Genomic DNA, 20,838 nt, shown 5'->3' with positions numbered 1-20,838 from the left:
GTCAGTGATGACATCCAACTATCTCATCCTCTGTCATTCCCTTCTCCTCCTGCCCTCAATCTTTCCCATCATCAAGGTCTTTTCAAATGAGTCAGCTCTTCGCATCAGGTGGCCAAAGTATTGGAGTTTTGGCTTCAACATCAGTCCTACCAATGAACACTCAGGACTGATCTCCTTTAGGATGGACTGGTTGGATCTTCTTGCAGTCCATGTACTTTGCAGTCTAACATACCAGAGAAGTGACCTATTTTGATCATAAATTGGTAGAAGATAGTTTTAAGAGATTGTGTTTCCATTGGAAACATTTTCCAAATTCTTGGAAATTCAAGAAGAGACAAGGGGAAAAATATTTGGGAATCATTGTTCTGTGAAGCAAATTATCTTCTAGCTCATGAGAATATTGAAATCTAGCCTATTTGTGTTTTGTTTAATTTTAGCTTTCCTGTTCCCTTACTGTGACTTTTAGAAGTTGCATTCAACAAAATTAACTTTATGTAAGAAGGCTGCCTCCTCCACAACGTGGGTAGGGTTAATCATACCCTATTATGCATCTAAGATTTCTCATAGTTGTAAAATAGTCAATTATGTAGATGCTCCTCCTTCATTCTACATTTGATATTCTTGGAAAGCAGTGACCTTGATTTACTCATCAAAAAAAAAAAAAAAATGTTAGTGCCAAGTACAGGGCTTAACACAAAATTGATAGGTAGTTTTTGGTTGAATAGGTATATCATTGAGTAAATCTGTAAAAATAATATACCCATTGCATTTGGCAAGGTACACAAGCAGTATCTGTCACTAATGAGTCTCATTAACTCCATGCATAAGATAATAAGAAATTAGGCTGTTGTGCCAAATACATGCTCTAAGTCAACCTGAGAGCTCAGCTGTGTCCTGTTATTTTCCTGATTATTTTGCTTCTAGCTGCATTTAGCAAGCTAAGCCCACACAGCTGGTCATTCTGAAAAAGGAACTTGCTGCTTCAATTTCAGAAACACCAAAGAGCATGTAGGACAAAGGGGGAATCTGGCATGTTTCTTCCCTTCAAGGAACAATCAATCAGGCCTGAATATCACAATTACATAGGTGAAAGTAAATCTGCTGGATTTATAGCTGAAATGCAAAACTTCTAGGGATAAAGGAAAATATGGTGCACTAAAATGAATAAATCATTGTATACGCATGATCTTTCTGATTTCTCCTGTTTCTGTTCTATAAATGAAGAAAAAATATACTTTGGAGAGGCCGAATGACTTGTCCAAGATTACACACCTAAGCAGTAACAGAAATAAAGGCTTACTTGCGGATTTTTTAATTCTAAAATTTAGAATCAATTTTATGAAAAATAAATTGATTTTTCTATTATAATAAATTCAGAATGAAAAGTAGAAATGCCACAAACCACTATCCATTCCACTGTCAAATTATACCTGAGAAAGGATGAAAACTTGAAAAAAATCACTGAAGTGAACAGTAATTGTTACAATAATAAATTTGAATTTTCTACTAGTCTGAGAAGCCAATTGGAAGTACACAGGTTATAATTCTAACCTAATTTGCATAAAATTATTCACAAAATGCTATGACCTTTATTATCTAATTCCATCCTCACAAAAAGCTTAAAACATAGGTTTTCTCCAATTTATAGGTAATTGAAAAGAGTTACAGGAACTCAAGTAATGTGTATAAGGCCATATGGGAAGTAAGAGGTATTAGAAATAAAGACTTATCTGTGAGTTGAGTCCAGAATGACACTTTCTGCTCTGACTGAAAATTTTTATACATAAAATACAAATGAGTAGCAGTCCAGTTCATGAGGATCTGTTTACAAAATTTCACTAAGGTTAAGCTTTAGTTGGGTTAAAAATCAGCTATATGGGACATTATAACACTATGTTTTCAGAATAAAATTACTTAATAGTTAAAGAAAGGAGGTAGTCAATAACTTCTGACTACTTTTTCTTAAAATTAGCTAGGGATTTTTCCACATTAAGTGACTTTCCCTCTTTAATTCTTGCCAACCTTATCCTGATTAAATTACCCAATGGCTACTCAGTAGAATTTCTTTTGACAAGATTTAGCCTCTAATCAACCTTGATTAATTTGGCAAGTTGAGACACAGTTATTCATCTTTATTCTCCCTTAAAAAAAAAAAAAAAACAGGCAAGCAATCTTTCTCATGGTTTTTCTTACTTTCTCTTCTTTTAAGATTCTTTTCTTTCTGTCTTGGATTTACTCTCCCATATATCAGTTTGGATTTTTTGTTGTTGTTAGTTTAGTGCAGAGAAGGAGGCAGCATCATTATGATGGAAAGCACATACATTTTAGAGTCAGGTAGACCCAGATATAAAAGCACTATGACACCACTTCATAGTCATGCAATATTGAACAAGGGACTGAAACTCTGAGATAGTTTTCTCATCCTTCAGAATGTCAACAGTAATAACAATCTCACAGAGTCGTTGTGGCACACTAAATTCCAAGTTCTGTACAACTAGAGCACAGAGCCTGGCGAATAAAAAATATCAATGATTGGGCTTAATGTTGTAGATGAAAGGGAGTTACTTTTCAACTTTGGGTCAGTAATTGCTTAGAAGAAAGTTTGTGACAAGATTTTCTGACTCTCTTACGTAGAAATTAGATCTGTCCTTAAAGAAAAACAATAAAAATATCGCCTGTATTATTCCTTACCCAATGCACCAGATATGTAGACATCATCTTTCAGAGAAGAAAGTTTTCTTCCTTTTTTTTTTTTTCTTTCTGGCATAAGTCATTGGCATATATCAGGAAAGAAGCTGCAAGAATGCTAGGATTCTGACAGTTTGGGGCTGATGTCCTTGTCTTTTTATTCCTGTCACAATCATTCTCGAAAATAGTCTCCTTGCAACAATGAGAAAAATATATATAACCAAGTGGTTCATTTTCCAGCTCTTATTTTTCCCTGTGGGTTTCAGAAAATTGGACCTTTGAGGACTGGCTTTATCAACCACTAGTAACCACTAGTAATTTCCATTAATTACCATGGTAATACTATCAGAGACACCATCACTCAAACTTTCACCAGGTACCAATAACAGCAGTGAACACATTAACTTAAATATGACTTGAGTCAAAGCAGATACTCATGATAACAATTAGGTACAAAATCACTGCAGATGGTGATTGAAGCCATGAAATTAAAGGACCCTTACTCCTTGGAAGGAAAGTTATGACCAACCTAGATAGCATATTAAAAAGCAGAGACATTACTTTGCCAACAAAGTTCCATCTAGTCAAGGCTATGGTTTTTCCTGTGATCATGTATTGATGTGAGAGTTGGATATGAAGAAAGCTGAGCACTGAAGAATTGATGCTTTTGAACTGTGGTGTTGGAGAAGACTCTTGAGAGTCGCTTGGACTGCAAGGAGATCCAACCAGTCCATTTTAAAGGAGATCAGCCCTGGGGGTTCTTTGGAAGGAATGATGCTAAAGCTGAAACTCCAGTACTTTGGCCACCTCACGTGAAGAGTTGACTCACTGGAAAAGACTCTGATGCTGGGAAGGATTGGGGGCAGGAGGAGAAGGGGATGACAGAGGATGAGATGGGTGGATGGCATCACTGACTCAATGGATGTGGGTTTGGGTGAACTCCGGGAGTTGGTGATGGACAGGGAGGCCTGGTGTGCTGCGATTCATGGGGTCTCAAAGAGTTGGACACCACTGAGCAACTGAACTGAACTGAACTGAGCTCAGTAGAAAATCTGATCTTGTGTGACCTAAGTAAATATAGAATATATCTGCCCTGGTTTACGCTTTTCAAACTTGGTCAAGAATTTTTTCAGAAGGAATTAATTTAGACTAATAAGGAGCTGATAGAGAGTATTTACTGAATTCAATGTAATTTTATAATTATATTAACACATGTGTCTGTATTCCATTTCTTATACTGAAAAACAATAAATTTTATTCAGAAATCCTAGTCTTCAAAAAAAAAATGAGGAAGAAGTACATCAAGGCTGCATGTTGTCACCCTGCTTATTTAACTTATATTCAGACTACATTATGTGAAGTGCCTGGCTGGATGAAGCATAGGCTGGAATCAAGATTGCCAGGAGAAATATCAATAACCTCAGATATGCAAATAATACCACCCTTATGGCAGAAAGTGAAGAGGAACTAAAGAGCCTCTTGATGAAAGTGAGAGAGGAGAGTGAAAAAGCTGGCTTAAAAACTCAACATTCAGAAAACAAAGATCATGGCATCTAGTTCCATCACTTCATGGCAAATCAATGGAAACAGTGAGAGACTTTATTTTCTTGGGCTCCAAAATCACTGCAGATTGTGACTGCAACCATGAAAAAAAAGACACTTGCTCCTTGGAAGAAAAGCTATGACAAACCTAGAGCACATTAAAAACCTGAGATGTTACTTTGCCAACAAGGTCTATCTAATCAAAGCTGTGGTTTTTCCAGTAGTCATGTATGGATGTCAGAGTTGCACTATAAAGAAAGCTGAGCACTGAAGCATTGACGCTTTTGAACTGTGGTGTTGAAGAAGACTCTTGAGAGTCCTTTGGACTGCAAGGAAATCAAACCAGTCAATCCTAAAGGAAATCTGTCCTGAACATTTATTGGAAGGACTGATGTTGAAGCTGAAACTCCAATACTTTGGCCACCTGATGCAAAGAACTGATTCACAGGAAAAGACCCTGATGCTGGGAAAGATTGAATGCAGGAGGAGAAGGGGACAACAGAGGATGAGATGGTTGGATGGCATCATTGACTCCATGGACATTAGTTTGCACAAGCTCTGGGAGTTGGTGATGGACAGGGAAGCCTAGTATGCTGCGGTCCATGAGGTCACAAAGAATTGGGCATGACTAAGCGACTGAACTGAGTCTTCCAAAATATATATTAGCCAGTCAATATAACATTATCTATATCCTTAATTACCATAAAATCAGCTTATCATCAGCTTGCTTACCCTCTTTCTTTATCCCAATGAGGATACAATTGTCTTTTTTCAGTAACAGAACTTTCCAGAGGCAAGAAATCAAAATGCAGTAACAGAAAGAAGTTGCTTGTAGAAAATTTCTGTTTATCCTCATTTTTATTTTCTTAATGGATCAGCTTTGCAGTTTCTAAATGAATATAGCAACATATTTATGTCTCCCTATATTCGTTTTTATACTAGTTGGATTCTGATACATCAGACCTTAGCCTAGTCAGAAGCAGAAGTAGATGTTTTTCTGAAATTCTCTGTGAGTGTCCAAGAGTCTCCAGTGAGGGCCTAGGTCTACAGTGGCCCACCGTAGGGTCAGGGGATCTGACTATAACAGTCCTGGGAGCAGCAGCGTGCTGGCATAAGTCCTTTTGAAGAAGGTGTCATGCTACAGGGAGGGAACACAGCCTCACCCATAATTAAAGATTTACTGAGCATGGCCTTGCCCACCAAAGCAAGACCCAGTTTTCCCCACAGCCAGTCCCTCCCATCAGGAAGCTTCCACAAGCCTCTTATCCTCATCCATCAGAGGACAGACAGAATGAAAACCACAATCACAGAAAACTAACCAAACTGATCACATGGATCACAGCCTCATCTAACTCACTGAAACTATGAGCCATGCCATGTAGAGCCACCCAAGATTAATGGGCCATGGTGGAGAGTTCTGACAAAATGTGGTCCACTGGAGAAGGGAATGGCAAACCACCTCAACACTTTTGCCTTGAGAACCCCATGAACACTATGAAAGTACATCTAAGCAATTTTAAAAATGTCTTCTGGGATAATTCTGAATGAATAATGACCTTAACCTTTTGCCGTTGGCTTTCTAGTCCCAAAGACTATCTTTTCCCAGTTCTAAATGCAACAAATATTCATTGAGCACATTGCTACATGTAAGTCATTTAGCAGATATTGTGTAGATAAATAGATTAAAACACCCTGTGTCTAGATTCAATTTATGATTATATCAAAGCTTTATTAGGAACAGTGCCAGGTATTACAATACTATACTATATTAATCTATATATTATATATATAGATTATACTATATTTATTTAATATTATGTGCATTATCATATGTATCCTCACAGCAAATAAAGTTGATATTATCTCTTGTTGGAGAAATGAGGATGCTGGTTAAGAAAGGAACATAAGCATGTCTTAATTTTTACTGCTAGTAAATAGCAGAGTTAATACATCCTGGCCATTCTTACAGCAAGTTCAGCTCTCCTTCTAGAACATATCTGTCAACAACAAGAAATGGTCTATGTGAAAACAGACTAATCCAAATAGTTGCCTACTCATGCAGAAGGATCTATATAACTAATATTTTTCATACTCAGAATTGGCAATTTTTCACATTTGTTGTCTCTTCCTCTTCCTCATATTCCCCATTTGTGGGCCTTCATCAGCCCTCTTTTGTTATGCCAATACACTTTTTCCTTTACAGAGTGTCATCCATTTATATAATTCATCTCTTATATTTTTAGATGTGAGAGCTAAATTATCTCTATCTATCTATCTATATATAATTTGTCCTGGTTATGTTTTTCAAAGTTGGTCAGGAACTTACATACATGTGTGTGTGTGTGTGTGTGTGTGTATGCGTGTAAGTATTCTCTTTTCCATTTCCATCTGCCAAGTCTACTTTTAGTTCCATTATCATATTAATCTTAAGGTTTAAAGATAAATTTATATGTTCTCACTAAAACCCACATCTTTCTAATTTATATTTTAATGAATCCTTTGAATACTTTCTCATTCCCCAGACTCAATCTTTTGGTCCATCTGTGATTTTTTTCTCTCATCCCTACATTCAGTCAGTTAAAAACTTATCCTTCACAGGGGCTTTTGCCTTTTTTTCCATTCTCTGTCAACCTCATTACTAAAATTCTGTCCCTTATGATATCAATTCCAAACTTTTGTTGTAGCTTTCATTCTTTGCTTTCTGCATGACATTGCTTACATTTTTTATTGACTATATAGACATTTCATATATAATAAATGACATGAACATTCCTCTATAGTCTTAACATTCCTATTCCTGCTTATTTCCTGCTATGTCTTAAAGCAATAAAAAAATAAAAGCATTAATCCTACATCAAATGTTCAATTACTCTTTTCCAAATATCCCTCAAATTCCCATTCTCCCTTTGAGCATATTATTTTATCATCTAGATTGTCCTTACATACCCATTGAATGTCCACCTATTTTGTTAGAATAAGATAAAATTTGAAAATACTCTAATGCTGGGAAAGATTGAGGGCAGGAGCAGAAGTGGATGACAGAGGATGAGATGGTTGGATGGCTTCACTGACTCAGTGGACATGCTGCTGCTGCTGCTGCTAAGTTGCTTCAGTTGTGTCCGACTCTGTGTGACCCCATAGATGGCTGCCCACCAGGCTCCCCCGTCCCTGGGATTCTCCAGGCAAGAACACTGGAGTGGGTTTCCACTTCCTTCTCCAATGCATGAAAGCGAAAAGTGAAAGTGAACTTTCTCAGTAGTGTCCAACTTAGCGACCCCATGGACTGCAGCCTAACAGGCTCCTCCATCCATGGGATTTTCCAGGCAAGAGTACTGGAATGGGGCGCTATTGCCTTCTCCGCTATGGACATGAGATTGAGTAAACTCCACGGGTTGGTGACAAACAGGGAACCCTGACGTGCTGCAGTCCATGGGGTTGCAAAGGGTCAGACATGACTGAGCCATTGAACTGAACTGAAGATAAAATTTAATGATTTTACTTACTAGTGTTTAACATTATTCATCACTTTCAGAGCTCAGTAATTTTTTTTGTCTTGTGTTACTGTTCTCACTCCATGAACTGATCAGCAAGCCTACCATATTCTGCCTGGAACCTACACTTCTGGACTTTTTAGACTGGCTTCTCATATACAGTAGGTAGACTATAAATATCAGTATGGTTAATAAACTTTTAACTTGATGACTTTCTGGAGGCCAATTGAACAATACAATGGATTATCTTACACATCAAAATTGTATTTCAGGGAGTCCTTAGAGCATTGCATTATGTTATTGAAGAATAGGAACCAACCTAGTATTCTACATGAAGTAGTGGTAAAGCAAAAGTCTTGTTAGAACATTTTTGATCTACTCATACATTCAAATTCAAATTAATTGGGAACACTGTAGAATTACACTTAATACCATGGAATAATATGCACAAATTAGAATGGAGGAAGAGGAATATGTTACAAGAAAGTAGGCTTTTTTGTTTGTTTGCTTGTTTGTTTTAAGATTGTGTGGTAGACCACAATTCCTGTTTATCCTTCTGGGAACTCACCCCCTTTTAATTATTTTTAGCTTTGTGAATTAATTTGGCTGATAGAATGTGAGGGAAGGTGATGTGTGTCATTCCCAGGTAAAAGTATTTAAAATGTAAGAGGGTTTTTTTTTTTTGTGTGTGTGTGTGTGTGCTCTTCTGCACCCAGGAGTCCTGAAGATTTGTGTTTACATGGTGGCATCGTTAAATAGTGGTGGATCTATCAGATTAGGATTCTGAATGATTACACTTTGCTTTTCGTTGTACTGTTCAGTTATGAAAATATGGGCAGGTATTTCAGGAACTGCTCATGTGAGATATAATTATACAACAAATATGTTAATAATTCAGACTTTTTTATATTAACAACATTAAATTTTAAAAAGTAGCAAACAGGCCAAGTACATGTTGGCAGAAGTAGTGAGGGATGGGCAAATCACCAGTTGTTTGCAAATCACAGAGTTGCAATATATTTCAGAAGACATCTAGCTCAACTGCTTTCAAATGAAGAAATAGAAAATCATATAAAGTGTGGGTAAAAGCAGAGACAAGATCTTATTTTCTTGCCTTCTAACCCTGTGTACTTCCTGCCACCAAAGGAATCACATTTCTTCTCAATTTAACTTTTGTCTTGCATTTTAGCCAGTCTAATTAAAATTGTGTTGTGACAGTGATCACAAAAATAGACTAAATGGATTAGGTAATTAGCAGCATACTTCAATAATAGGTACTAACTTTCACTTCATGGTTAATTGTAGCATAGTTTTCAAAACACAGACCATTGACTATTATTAATCCGTCAAGACTATTTGAGTGCCTAATGTGCTAGCCATTGGGATGGAGGAGGACCCTAAATAAATACTGTCCCCCTCAAGGCATCCTCAATCTAATGGAGAATATAAGAAACATCCATAATAAAGTGCTGTATGTAATGCTCTTTCAGAATATATTTCAACATTTGGGGACACAGAGGAGAGTCTGGTTCTAAAAAGATGTTTTAAAGGAGACACTGATTGATCAGATATTTGAAGTATGACTGAGAGGAGTTTTCCAGGTATACAAGGGGAGGAAATGTGTTTTGAGGGCCCAAAGTATGCAGGGGTATTGAAAAGTTGGAATGTATGGTAAGGACCTAACAGAAACAGAAGAGATTGAGAAGGGATGGCAAGAATACACAGAAGAACTATACAAAAAAGGTCTTTATAACCCAAATAATGACAAAGGTGTGGTCACTCACCTAGAGCCAGACATCCTGGATTGTGAAGTCAGGTGGCCCTTAAGAAGCATTACTAGAAACAAAGCTAATAGAAGAAATAGAATTCCAGTTGAGCTACTTCAAATCCAAAGGGTGATGGTGTTAAAGTGCTGTATTCAATATGCCAGCAAATTTGGAAAGCTCAGCAGTGGCCACAGGACTGGAAAAGGTCAGCTTCATTCCAATCCCAAAGAAAGACAATGTCAAATAGTGTTCAAATTACCATTAAATTGTGCTTATTTCACATGCTAGCAAGGTTATGCTCAAAATCCTTCAAGTTAGGCTTCAACCGTACGTGAACTGAGAACTTCCAGATGTTCAAGCTAGATTTAGAAAAGGCAGAAGAGAGACAAATCAAATTACCAACATGCACTGGATCATGGAGAAAGCAAGGGAATTCCATAAAAACACCTACTTCTGCTTCATTGACTGCTCACTGTGTGGATCACAACAAACTGTAGAAAATTCTTAAGGAAATGGGAATACCGGACCATCTTACCTGCCTCTTGAGAAACCTGTATGCAAGTCAAGAAGCAACAGTTAGAACTGGACATGGAACAAGGGCCTGGTTCAAAATTGGGAAAGGAGTACATCAAGGCTGTATATTGTCACCCTGTTTATTATTTAACTTATATGCAGAATACATTATGCAAAATGCCAGGCTAGGTGAGTCACAAGCTGGAATCACAAGCAAGATTGCCAAGAGAAGTATCAACAACTTTAGATACACAGATGATACCACTCTAATGACAGAAAGGACAAAGAGCTAAAGAGCCTCTTCATGAGGATGAAAGAGGAGAGTGAATAAAAAACTGGCTTAAGACTCAACATTCAAAAAATTAAGATCATGGCAAATGGCCCCATCACTTCATGGCAAATAGAAGGGAAAAATTGGAAGCAGTGACAGCTTTTAATTTCTTGGACTCAAAAATTACTGTAGATGGTGACTGCAGCCATGAAATTAAAAGACGGTTGCTCCTTGTAAGAAAAGCTATGACAAACCTAGACAGTTTATTTAAAAAAACAGGTATCAGTTTGCCAACAAGGGTCCATCTAATCAAACCTGTGGTTTTTCCGGTAGTCCTGTGTGGATGTAAGAGCTGGACCATAAAGAAGTCAGAGCACTGAAGAAATTGATGCTTTTAAATTGTAGTGCTAGATAAGACTTTTGAGAGTCCCTTGAACTGAAAGGAGGTCAAAGAAGTCAATCCTAAAGGAAATCAACCATGAATATTCATTCGAAGGACTGATTCTGAAGCTGAAGCTCCAATACTTTGGCCACCTGATGTGAAGAGCTGACTTATTGGAAAAGATCTTGATGCTGGAAAAGATTGAAGGTAAAAGGAGAAGTGGACAGCGGAGGATGAGATGATATTAGATAGCATCACCACCCCAATGGACATGAATTTGAACAAACTCCACACATTACTGGAGTACAGAGGATGCTGGCATGCTACAGGCCATGGGGTTGCACAGAGCCAGACACAACTTAGGGACTAAACAACAGTAGTACACCTGTCAAGAAACAAGTATGGCAGAAAATGAGGCAAAGAATTAAAGCAGGATCATAGTCTAGACTAAAATTCAAGATAAACATTTGGTTTCTAAAAGGGTGAATCACGCCCAACTACAAGTCAGATTTAAAAACATTTTACTGACTTTGTAGTTTATGTTAGAGTATAGCCAATTAACCATGTTTTGACAGTTTCAGGTAGATAGCAAAGGAACTCAGCCATACATATACATGTATCCATTCTTCCCCAAACTGCCCTCCCATCCAGGCCGCCACATACCAATGAGCAGAGCTTCCTGTTAAATTAAGAATTTTGAATATTTTACTACATTGACACTAAACATTGATTTTAAAAATAATGACATTTTTGGAAAAATGGACAAACTGGCAGATGAGTATCAAAAATTTTGTCATAAAACAATAACATTTAATGCCACACATGAGCAAGAGTAGATCTTAACTGTTCTTATTACACACGAAAAGTGGTAACTATGTAAAGTGATTTGTGTGTTAATTAACTTGATTGTGGTAATAATTTTGTAATTTGACACATGTTAAATCATTGTGCTATTATTGGTTAGTCACTAAGTCATGTCTGACTCATCCTGTAGACCTTAAAAAATCTTGTTGTATAACTTAAATGTATACTTTAAAAATAAACAACAAAAAAGTGACAGACATAAGAACAAAGAATATCAGTGAAAGTTGCATTAAAAAAATTGCATGTTATGTAAACAACTGCTATGACAAACTGATTTCATTGTAGTCTTTTCATAATTTTGGCTATGATGAACTGCATAGATGGCATTGTGTAAGATTTATAATTCTCATGTACCAGATAATATTTGTAACATCTACTATTGTAGATCTTTATTGTGTGTGTGTGTGTGTGTGTGTGTGTGTGCGCGCGCGTAGGAAGCTGAAATCAATTATTTTAAGTATCTAGCCATTAAATTCTATAATTCCATTTTTAATTTATCTGAATTCTTGAGAATACCAAGCAAGAACATAATAAACTTCCATCTGAAATAGGAGCTGACCAATCTTGATTCTTTGCTTCAAGTAAGGATCAGCTTCCCTATCACCTCAGAGCCACATTAGGAAGGAGGAAAAACAGATCCATTAGAACTTAGTGTTGGGGAGGAATCAGGGAGGGAGGCAGTGAACCCTTACTCCTTCCCTTTAAATGTCTCAGAATGATGCCTTAGACAAAAATTCAATGATAAAAGCACAAAGGGCTTTAAGGAGATTTAATTATGTTATTCCCTTTCTCTAATGAGGCTCTTGGGTAGTTTCCATTTTGCTTTAGATGTCTGGGGAAACATTTGTTACTATTTTTTGCTAATTATACATAATACAATGGTTTTTCCCCCATTTATTTGTTTTTACCCTTTTCTCACTACAATGCTCTTAAATATTTATACATAATATAATTCAGCTTAAAGTCATCATCATGATACAACACAATAATCTTGACAATGTATATCCTACTCCTGGTTTTAGGGAAGAAAGTCAGGAACAATCAGGTACTGTAGAGCTATTTATGGAGAAGCAGTTCTAGCTTTGCTTAAATTAAAAAAGACAAGCTATAAAAAGTATCTAAAAGCATGAGCAGATATGAGTGCTGGGTAAGTAAAAATTGTTTGGAAACCGTGCTAAGACATGTGCTTCTTGCTCAGCCTTTCCCTTCTTCCTCAGCTGCAATAGCTCTGTATATTCCTTCAGCGCTTTGTGATCCCTTTATCATGGTGTTTGCATTCTTGAATTTTGATTTGTTATTAATTGGCTTCTAGAAATCAGGTCCTACTCTTATTCTTCTTAACATTTGACACAAAGGGAGTGTTTTGCCAAAGACTGTTGAAGGAATGAATGAAGAGATGTATGTGCAATCATTATAAAGCAGGTGCATTGTTTGAATTATGTGAAAAAGATGATTTACTTTATGAGTTATTTCTCCTTTATATGATTTGGACTGGAATGCAGGTATTATATTTTCTCTCTGATATTTTGTAAGTATGATTTTGAAAACTCCTTTTTACAAAAGAAATTTTTGAAGCTCTTATGAAATAAACTGGGCACATGCCAGATTGAATTGGTAACTGTTTATAGATGCTACTACTAATACCATGATAGTATAGAGCTCATATATATCTGAGAGAACACCTCAAATCCTGAGTGTAAAATTGTACATAAGTTTTGGACTTTATTAGTTTATTATTAACATTTTATTATTTAAACATTTTATTAGTATAAGTAATTATGGCAAAAATCATCAAAGAACATAGCTACTGTGACCTGTTTTGTCCCTCTGATTTTTGTTTAATAACTGAAAGTTTGTACTTCTCATTCTTTTTCTTTTTTAAAAAATAGATTTATTTATTTCAATTGGAGGTTAATTATGATATTGTATTGGTTTTGCCATACCTCAACATGAATCTGCCATGGGTATACACGTGTTCCCCATTCTGAACCCTCCTCCCACCTCCCTCCCCGTACCATCCCTCTGGGTCTTCCCAGTGCACCAGCCCCAAGCATCCTGTATCATGCATCGAACCTGGACTGGCGATTCGTTTCATATATGATATTATACATGTTTCAATGCCATTCTCCCAAATTATCCCACCCTCTCCCTCTCCCACAGAGTCCAAAAGACTTCTATACATCTGTGTCTCTTTTGCTGTCTCGCATACAGGGTTATCGTTACCATCTTTCTAAATTCCATATATATGCATTAGTATACTGTATTGGTGTTTTTCTTTCTGGCTTACTTCACTCTGTATAATACACCTGTTTCACCCACCCCCTCCTCTTTGGCAACCACCAGACAAATTTTATGTCTGAATAAATAAGCATTATAATAGTATTAAAACTAGTTCTAGGAATTTTTATTAATAATAAAGTGTGTTCTTTTTATATCAACACCCTTCTAGCAATAATCTAAATCTAAATCTGATTTTTTTTTACAATTGTTTTTGTTTTCTACTTACGAGGCATGTTTCTTCAAATTCAGTACTCCAGGCAGCAGAATATATTGAAGGATCTATGGCAAATTTTAGATGAAATAGCTTGATCCAGTGCAAGTTTCAGAAAAGAATAGGGATTGTAAAAATGAAAAAGGAGGAGAGAGGCAGAGTGAAGATTTTATAAGGCCTAAAAAACAAACTGTCATGTCATTAGGCTGGGGGAAGGGTCTGACTTTTAAATGGTCTCAACATATATTGTTACATGCACTTGTGTATTAATATATTATCAATTAATATTTTAATAAAATTAAGTAGACATGTGATTAATTCACATTGAGATGTACCTTTAAAAGTGTTCTTTTTTAGCATATCTATAAAATTTGTCAGATGGATGGCCAGCTAAGTGATATGTGACCTGCCTTCCTTGGAACTAAGGCATTGGCAGAGTTTCTTTAACCATGTATGTTCCAAAGCTATCTCTTATAGCACCTAAAATTATCCCTAAAGTAGATTTGCAATTGTTTGTGGATATAATGTGAAGTCACTAAAACGCTGCTACTGTGGTTAAAATTTAGGATTTTATGTAACACTTACTGAGTGCATTTGAGATCATTTTTTCATTGCACATAAGTTCTCTGATATAAAATTTATTTTCATGTAATTGCTTTCAGCCTTAAAATGTATGGCATAGGAGAGAGTAGTAGGCTATCTGATCTGAAATGTAGGCACGAAGGAGGTCTATCATGGAAGCCAGTCCTTCTGTGATTAAGCTTGGGTTCACCTGTCAATGTTAACTCCCTAGGTCCAGAGATACTTCCTATGGCTGTTCAGGCTGCACTCTTTCAAAAGCATCTAGCAGAGAAGGAGAGCTGAGATACCACCATGCTCAGCATGCTAGGCCCTGCATTCTGGGGTGATGCTTCATCAGCTATAGGAAAGGACTGTCATTCCTCCAGATTATCCTTCCAGATTGGGCATCTTTTTGCATTTTTTTTAGCTGCCTGTGGAGGAGGCTTTTCTTTTTCACATAAATTGTTTTCACATCTGTTGCCTTACTTTCCATCGTTCCAGTAGGAAATCTACTTTTACTTCCTTTGAAGGCTGCTAACACTTACTCTGCTTCTTGGGGTTCCTCTCACTCATGAGTCAAGCACCATCTCCTGTAGCCTTCACTTTCTCAGGCTATGTTACAGGAGAAACTTTTCAGGCTCATCTGAATTTAAATGCCACTTTTGTTTCTTATTTATCATTCAACTCAAGGACAAGTTGAGTCATTTAAGCCTCAATTTCCTCTTCTACAAAATAAACAGAATAGTTCCAGTTTATAAAGTCATGGGATAAAGTGAAAATAATTCATGTCAGTGAAAAGCAGATGTGTAACACATAGAAGATTCTCAAAAAAAAAAAAAATATATATATATACACACACATATATTCTTTTCCCTTCCCCATTTGCTACCACCCAACCTGTGCATTTGTTTTTATTTTGTTGTTTACTAGTATTGAAACTACAAATAATAACAAAAGGAGTCTCAGAGTTCTAAAAATTCTCTGAAGTGCTAATGATTCCATGCTTCATGCCTCCTGATTTCCTTGCAAACAGCCAACAGTGGCTCTAAGATCATTCACCTCTTGAATTTTATTCCTGAATATCCACTCCATCAAACCATTCCTTCTCTTGTCACTTGTCTTCCCTACCTAAGTAAGTAATGGAACTCAGAGCCCAGGATCCCTAAGCACTGAAGCTAGACTCTAGCCTAGGTCAAATTACATTTCTTACTAATCTTAGGATGGTTGTTTAAACACTTTTTGTTTGTTTGCCCCATGAATTGAGAATAGTGAATACTTACACCTTGAATCATTATGAGTATTGAGTTTACACATGGAAGGCATTTAGTGAAATGCCGTGCAGTCATGCGATAAGTGAATTCTGTTTGTTATTTTGTATCATTTTATACCTCATTCCTTCGGAAAACCCACCTGCTCAGTGGTAGAATTTAGTCTAACCTAGTCTAAATTTTCCCAAAATAGATTCTTCAGAAGCATTGTTAAGAGTATTGCTGATTAGACACTTTACTTGAGGTCCAGTGGTCAGGACTTTCTGCTGCTCATGCAAGCGGTATGGTTTGAATCCCTGGTGGGGGAACTGAGATCCCACATGCCTTGCAGCATGGCCAAAATATATTTTTTTTAAGTATTGCTGGTTAAAATTTACACACACAACACACACATACATTTGGGGGAAACTGACTTAACAATATCTGTACATGTTTATCATTCATCTTGGATAAATTCTCAGATCTTTTAATATGCTAGTGTGCATTAGTAGTTATAGAGCTCACTGCATGTCTTTTCACTAATTTACTCACAAGACAATTTTTTTCCTTATAACTCACTTCTGATAAAGACTCTCCAAATCTCTTTCATTTTTTAATCCTAACGTTACCTGTCCTTCCTTTGACAATCAAAAGTCGATAAGCTTGGCATCTTTAAGACTTCCTATGATAAATTATTCCGACTCCACAATCTTTTATTACTAAAAAGACAAGACTTAACATACTAAGATAGCCAGAGAACTCCAAGGACTGTGAGCCTATTATAACTTGGCCTCCATTGCTGCCACCTCATTTACTTAGGATGGCCATTTCAAGAAAACATAATAAAGATTGTGAAATAAGTCTTCTGACATTTTATTTGTTTCTAGATAACATGGCCATAAACCTTAATGAACTTCACTTAATTACAAATTTCACACAATTTAAAAAATAGTAGCAAACTTTTACATAGTATTTATTATATACTGGCATGGGGAGGGCATGGCATACATTAAATTATTTAATTTCTACCAACCCTCTTGAGGATATTATTTGTGTTCCTATTTTATGGATGATAAAACTGAGGCACTGAGGAATTTGCTGAAGTTCACACTACTTTGATGTAATCATTCTGAAATTTGAACCTGGAAAATAAGTCTAATTTTAGACCAATGTTCTTAACAATCCTAAAATTGAAACTGTAATGAAAAGTGCTAGCTTCAGTGAACTGACTATGGAAATCAAAAGCAAAACTATTTATGATGACACTGATATTATATATTTATATAACTGAAGCTAGTTTGAAATACTCCAAGAGATGATCACATGGAAAAAAAGAATACTCCCATCATTCTAGCTCAGTGGCCTTTGCTGTCTTTAGAATTTAGTATCTTGAGTCCTTTTTTTATTTTTTTACCTGAAAAAGAGATACTGCATAGTGGGTGTAGAAAAAGTAGAGTGGAAGTACATTGATCTTTAACCATATGATGAGTCTCAGATTTCAAATTCCAGTACTGCAGTTTATTGCCTGCATGCTTTTGCATTAGTTACATACTTTTTAAATGTGTAGTTTCTCCATCCATAAAGTTGGGATTAATGGCTCAGTTCTTGGACATTTTAAGCATTTAATTTTGGAAAATATAAATGACAGAAAGAGGTTATCTTCCTAAAGTGACCAATGTCTTTCTCCTAGAATAAAACTATATTCTTCCCTTTTACTCTGCAAGTCTGAGAAAGATGTGACAGGAAGACACTGCCGCCGGTTGCTGCTGAGATATGACAGTGCAAGCTCAGACAGAATAGGAGTACCTTTTGTGAACAGCCTTTTTGTTTGTTTGTTTGTTTGTTTGTTTGTAGGAAGATACGAGTATGAGGAATACTTTCACCACTTTGGTTGTGTTTTGAAATCTGTAAGAAAGAATGAGGTGAAAAGGAAACAATCCGAATAAGAAAGTCTGTTTTAGTAACTTTTTCTTCCACCATATATGTTTGGCCACTACGCAATTCTAGTATCGTAACCTAGAAGAGAGAACATTATTGCCTGTATGGCATTTTCTTTATTGCTCAAGATGGTGCCTCTGCTATTCTATGATCAATATAGCTAAGAGTCTTCTCCAACACCATAGTTCAAAAGCATAAATTCTTTGGTTCTCAGCTTTCTTTATATTCCAACTCTCACATCCATACAGGACTACTGGAAAAACCATAGCTCTGATAGATGGACCTTTGTCAGAAAGTAATGTCCCTGCTTTTTAATATTCTGTCTAGGTTGGTCATAGCTTTTCTTCAAGGAGCAAGCGTCTTTTAATTGCATGGCTGCAGGTATATGTAGATGATGACAATGGCTTTTTGTGATTACCATTGCCATCATGTATACACATACTTATTAATGTGGGAGAACACATCTTGGTTGTGTCAAGATAATACCTTTATAATAAGTCATGTGAACTGCTGACTAATTAAAACTAATTACTATGCAATATGCAATCACTATAAACTTGGTTTTCAAATGTTCCAGATTAACACTTTCATGTTTTATGCATTAGAAGAATAAAGTCTTTTCATATAAGCTCAGTTTTCATTCTTGCTCGAATATCATGTTGATCATCCATTCAGTCTTACATGTAGAGAAGGCATCACTGGCTATTTTTCTCTATTAAAATGCAGAGGGTGACCATGAGTAATGAGAAGGAATAAGACTGTATTCATTTTTCTAATGTTGCTTTGCAGATATCAGAAATGACATCCAGGTATGATGTGAACAGTGCATTCATGGGTTCTGAAAGAAAATATGGAACAATTATAAATTTCTGATGGCCCAACTTTAGAGTCAAATATTAAAAGTCTATTATCCTTCGTCTCTTTGACAGTGGACAATTTTACCCTATATTTCACTGTGTTTTGCAGATTTTGCCTTGCAAAAAAAAGAAAAGAAAAGATCTGAAGTTAAATCCATTAAAGTGAAAACATTCCTCTACTATTTGAAGTGTCAACGTGAGACTTAATACATGATTTTATTTAGAACCAGCACAATGACAGATGTCTCACCTATTCCTGTTTCCTCTTTGTTGATTATGCATAGTTTTCTATTTTCTTCAAATTTCTATGCTGACACATTCAGGCTTACAATACTCTGTTTTGAAGTTTATTATTATTATTGTACTGAAGCTTAAACCAATATGTAGGACACTCTAAAGTGTTAGGAGCCTTTATGTGATAATGGAAAACAAGTCAGTAATGCTAATATTCTTGCATTTGAAGAAGCCTATGATTACAAATGCATAAAAACCTGGCACTTAGTGTAAGAGTGAAATAAGGATGAAAGCTTTTCACTGTTGGTTGTCAAAACATTTTTAAAATTCTCAAGCCTGGAAAATTAGCTTACTGTCATCACAGCAGTCTTTTGCCATAAGAGCCATTATTTTAATTTCTTACTGCAATTCCTATTGAGAAATCAAGCTCTGCAGCCTCTTGTTTTACTTAAACCAAACGTGATTATGGATATGGTATATCTCCATATGACAGCAAGAACTAATGTCAGAAATGGGAAATGAGATAGCGTGTTTCTACGGACAATTATCCTGCCCTGTGTCAAAAAACATAAGCAGTATCATTTACTTCTTTCTAATGATTTTATTTTGCTATGCTCTCTTCTATGGATTAGTCTAAGACATAGATGATTGTTTAGAAAAGAAAAAGCATGAGATTGATTTTCAATGTCTCATCTTGAAGTAGTTCTAAGAATTAGGAAAATCATGTCAAACTTTTGTGCTCATCAACCCACTATGACTCTGCTTTGTGAGTAATTTTACATTAAACCACTGTAATATTGTCTCTTAGGTCATTGATATTTATTAAAAATATTGATATGTGAGGAAAGAAGAAAAATATTCTTTAAAATATGATAAATAGAAAGATGGAAGAAGTAAAATATTAAAACCAAGTCATCCAATCTTACAAGTTTGGAAGCTGTATGGAAACACATTTTTTATAGGACACCTTTTGACAATTAACAGTTCTTTCTAAGTCCCTGAGTACAAGTATCTTAGTCAATAGTATTGTGACTTAAACTAGTTACAGTATTTTCTCAGCAGAAAAATTACTCTAATGATACTTTCAGAGAAGTATTTAGAGAAATATTCAAATGTTGTATAACTAAAAGAATAGTCTACAATTCCGTGTCAAGTTGAGATCTTTACTTATTTTTCTGGATTCAAAAGCTGCTACAATATTGTAAAGTAATTAACCTCCAATTAAAATTTAAAAATTTATTTTAAAAACAAAAAACAAAAGCTGCTTCAGCAAACAGTATTGAAACCAAACCAGTGGTCCACATGGACATTTTGTTCAGACATATATGCTGATTTTTGCTTGACACAGCAAGCCACTGCTTTTTATGTCAGTGTTGTTTTACAATGATGTATAAGTGAGTGATAGACATGTCTATTCCCTTAAACTTCCCCATTTTCTTTTTCACTTTGTAGGGAACTCTGGCAGAATATGCATAAGGTGCTTTGCTCCTTTAATCAGCCATATTCTTGGTCTTTGACTGTGGACAGGAATCAAGTATAGGCCAAAATGTATGTCTCATTATAGACCCTAGGTTATGTAGGCCCATACAAACGTAATATTATATTTTAATTCTGAAACCGAGGTCATTATGGGTGGTCTTTTAAGCTTCCAATTAATGATTTCCAGTGTTGATAAGAAAAGAATAGACTTTGCTAGCCAACTTCTTTTTAACTTGTTTCATACTGATACTGCTGCTTTTGAATAAGTTGCATGCATTCCCTGTTTCTCCAGATAAATGAGAGAAAAATACTTTCTTTTATTAAGAGGATATGGATTTATGTGATCATACTCTCTGGCATTCTTAATAATAAATGTCCTTTCTTTCTAATCATCCCTAGAAAGTTTAAAAATTAATTATTCTAGAAATATATTATTTTGGTAAACATTTCTATCTTCTAATTGGCATATAGTTGACAATTTCAAACCATAATTATTTTAAATGAACTTGAAAAC

This window comes from Ovis canadensis, chromosome 2, assembly GCF_042477335.2.
Source record: "Ovis canadensis isolate MfBH-ARS-UI-01 breed Bighorn chromosome 2, ARS-UI_OviCan_v2, whole genome shotgun sequence".
In the NCBI taxonomy this organism is placed as follows: Eukaryota; Metazoa; Chordata; class Mammalia; order Artiodactyla; family Bovidae; genus Ovis; species Ovis canadensis.
This window is presented reverse-complemented; position numbering follows the sequence as displayed.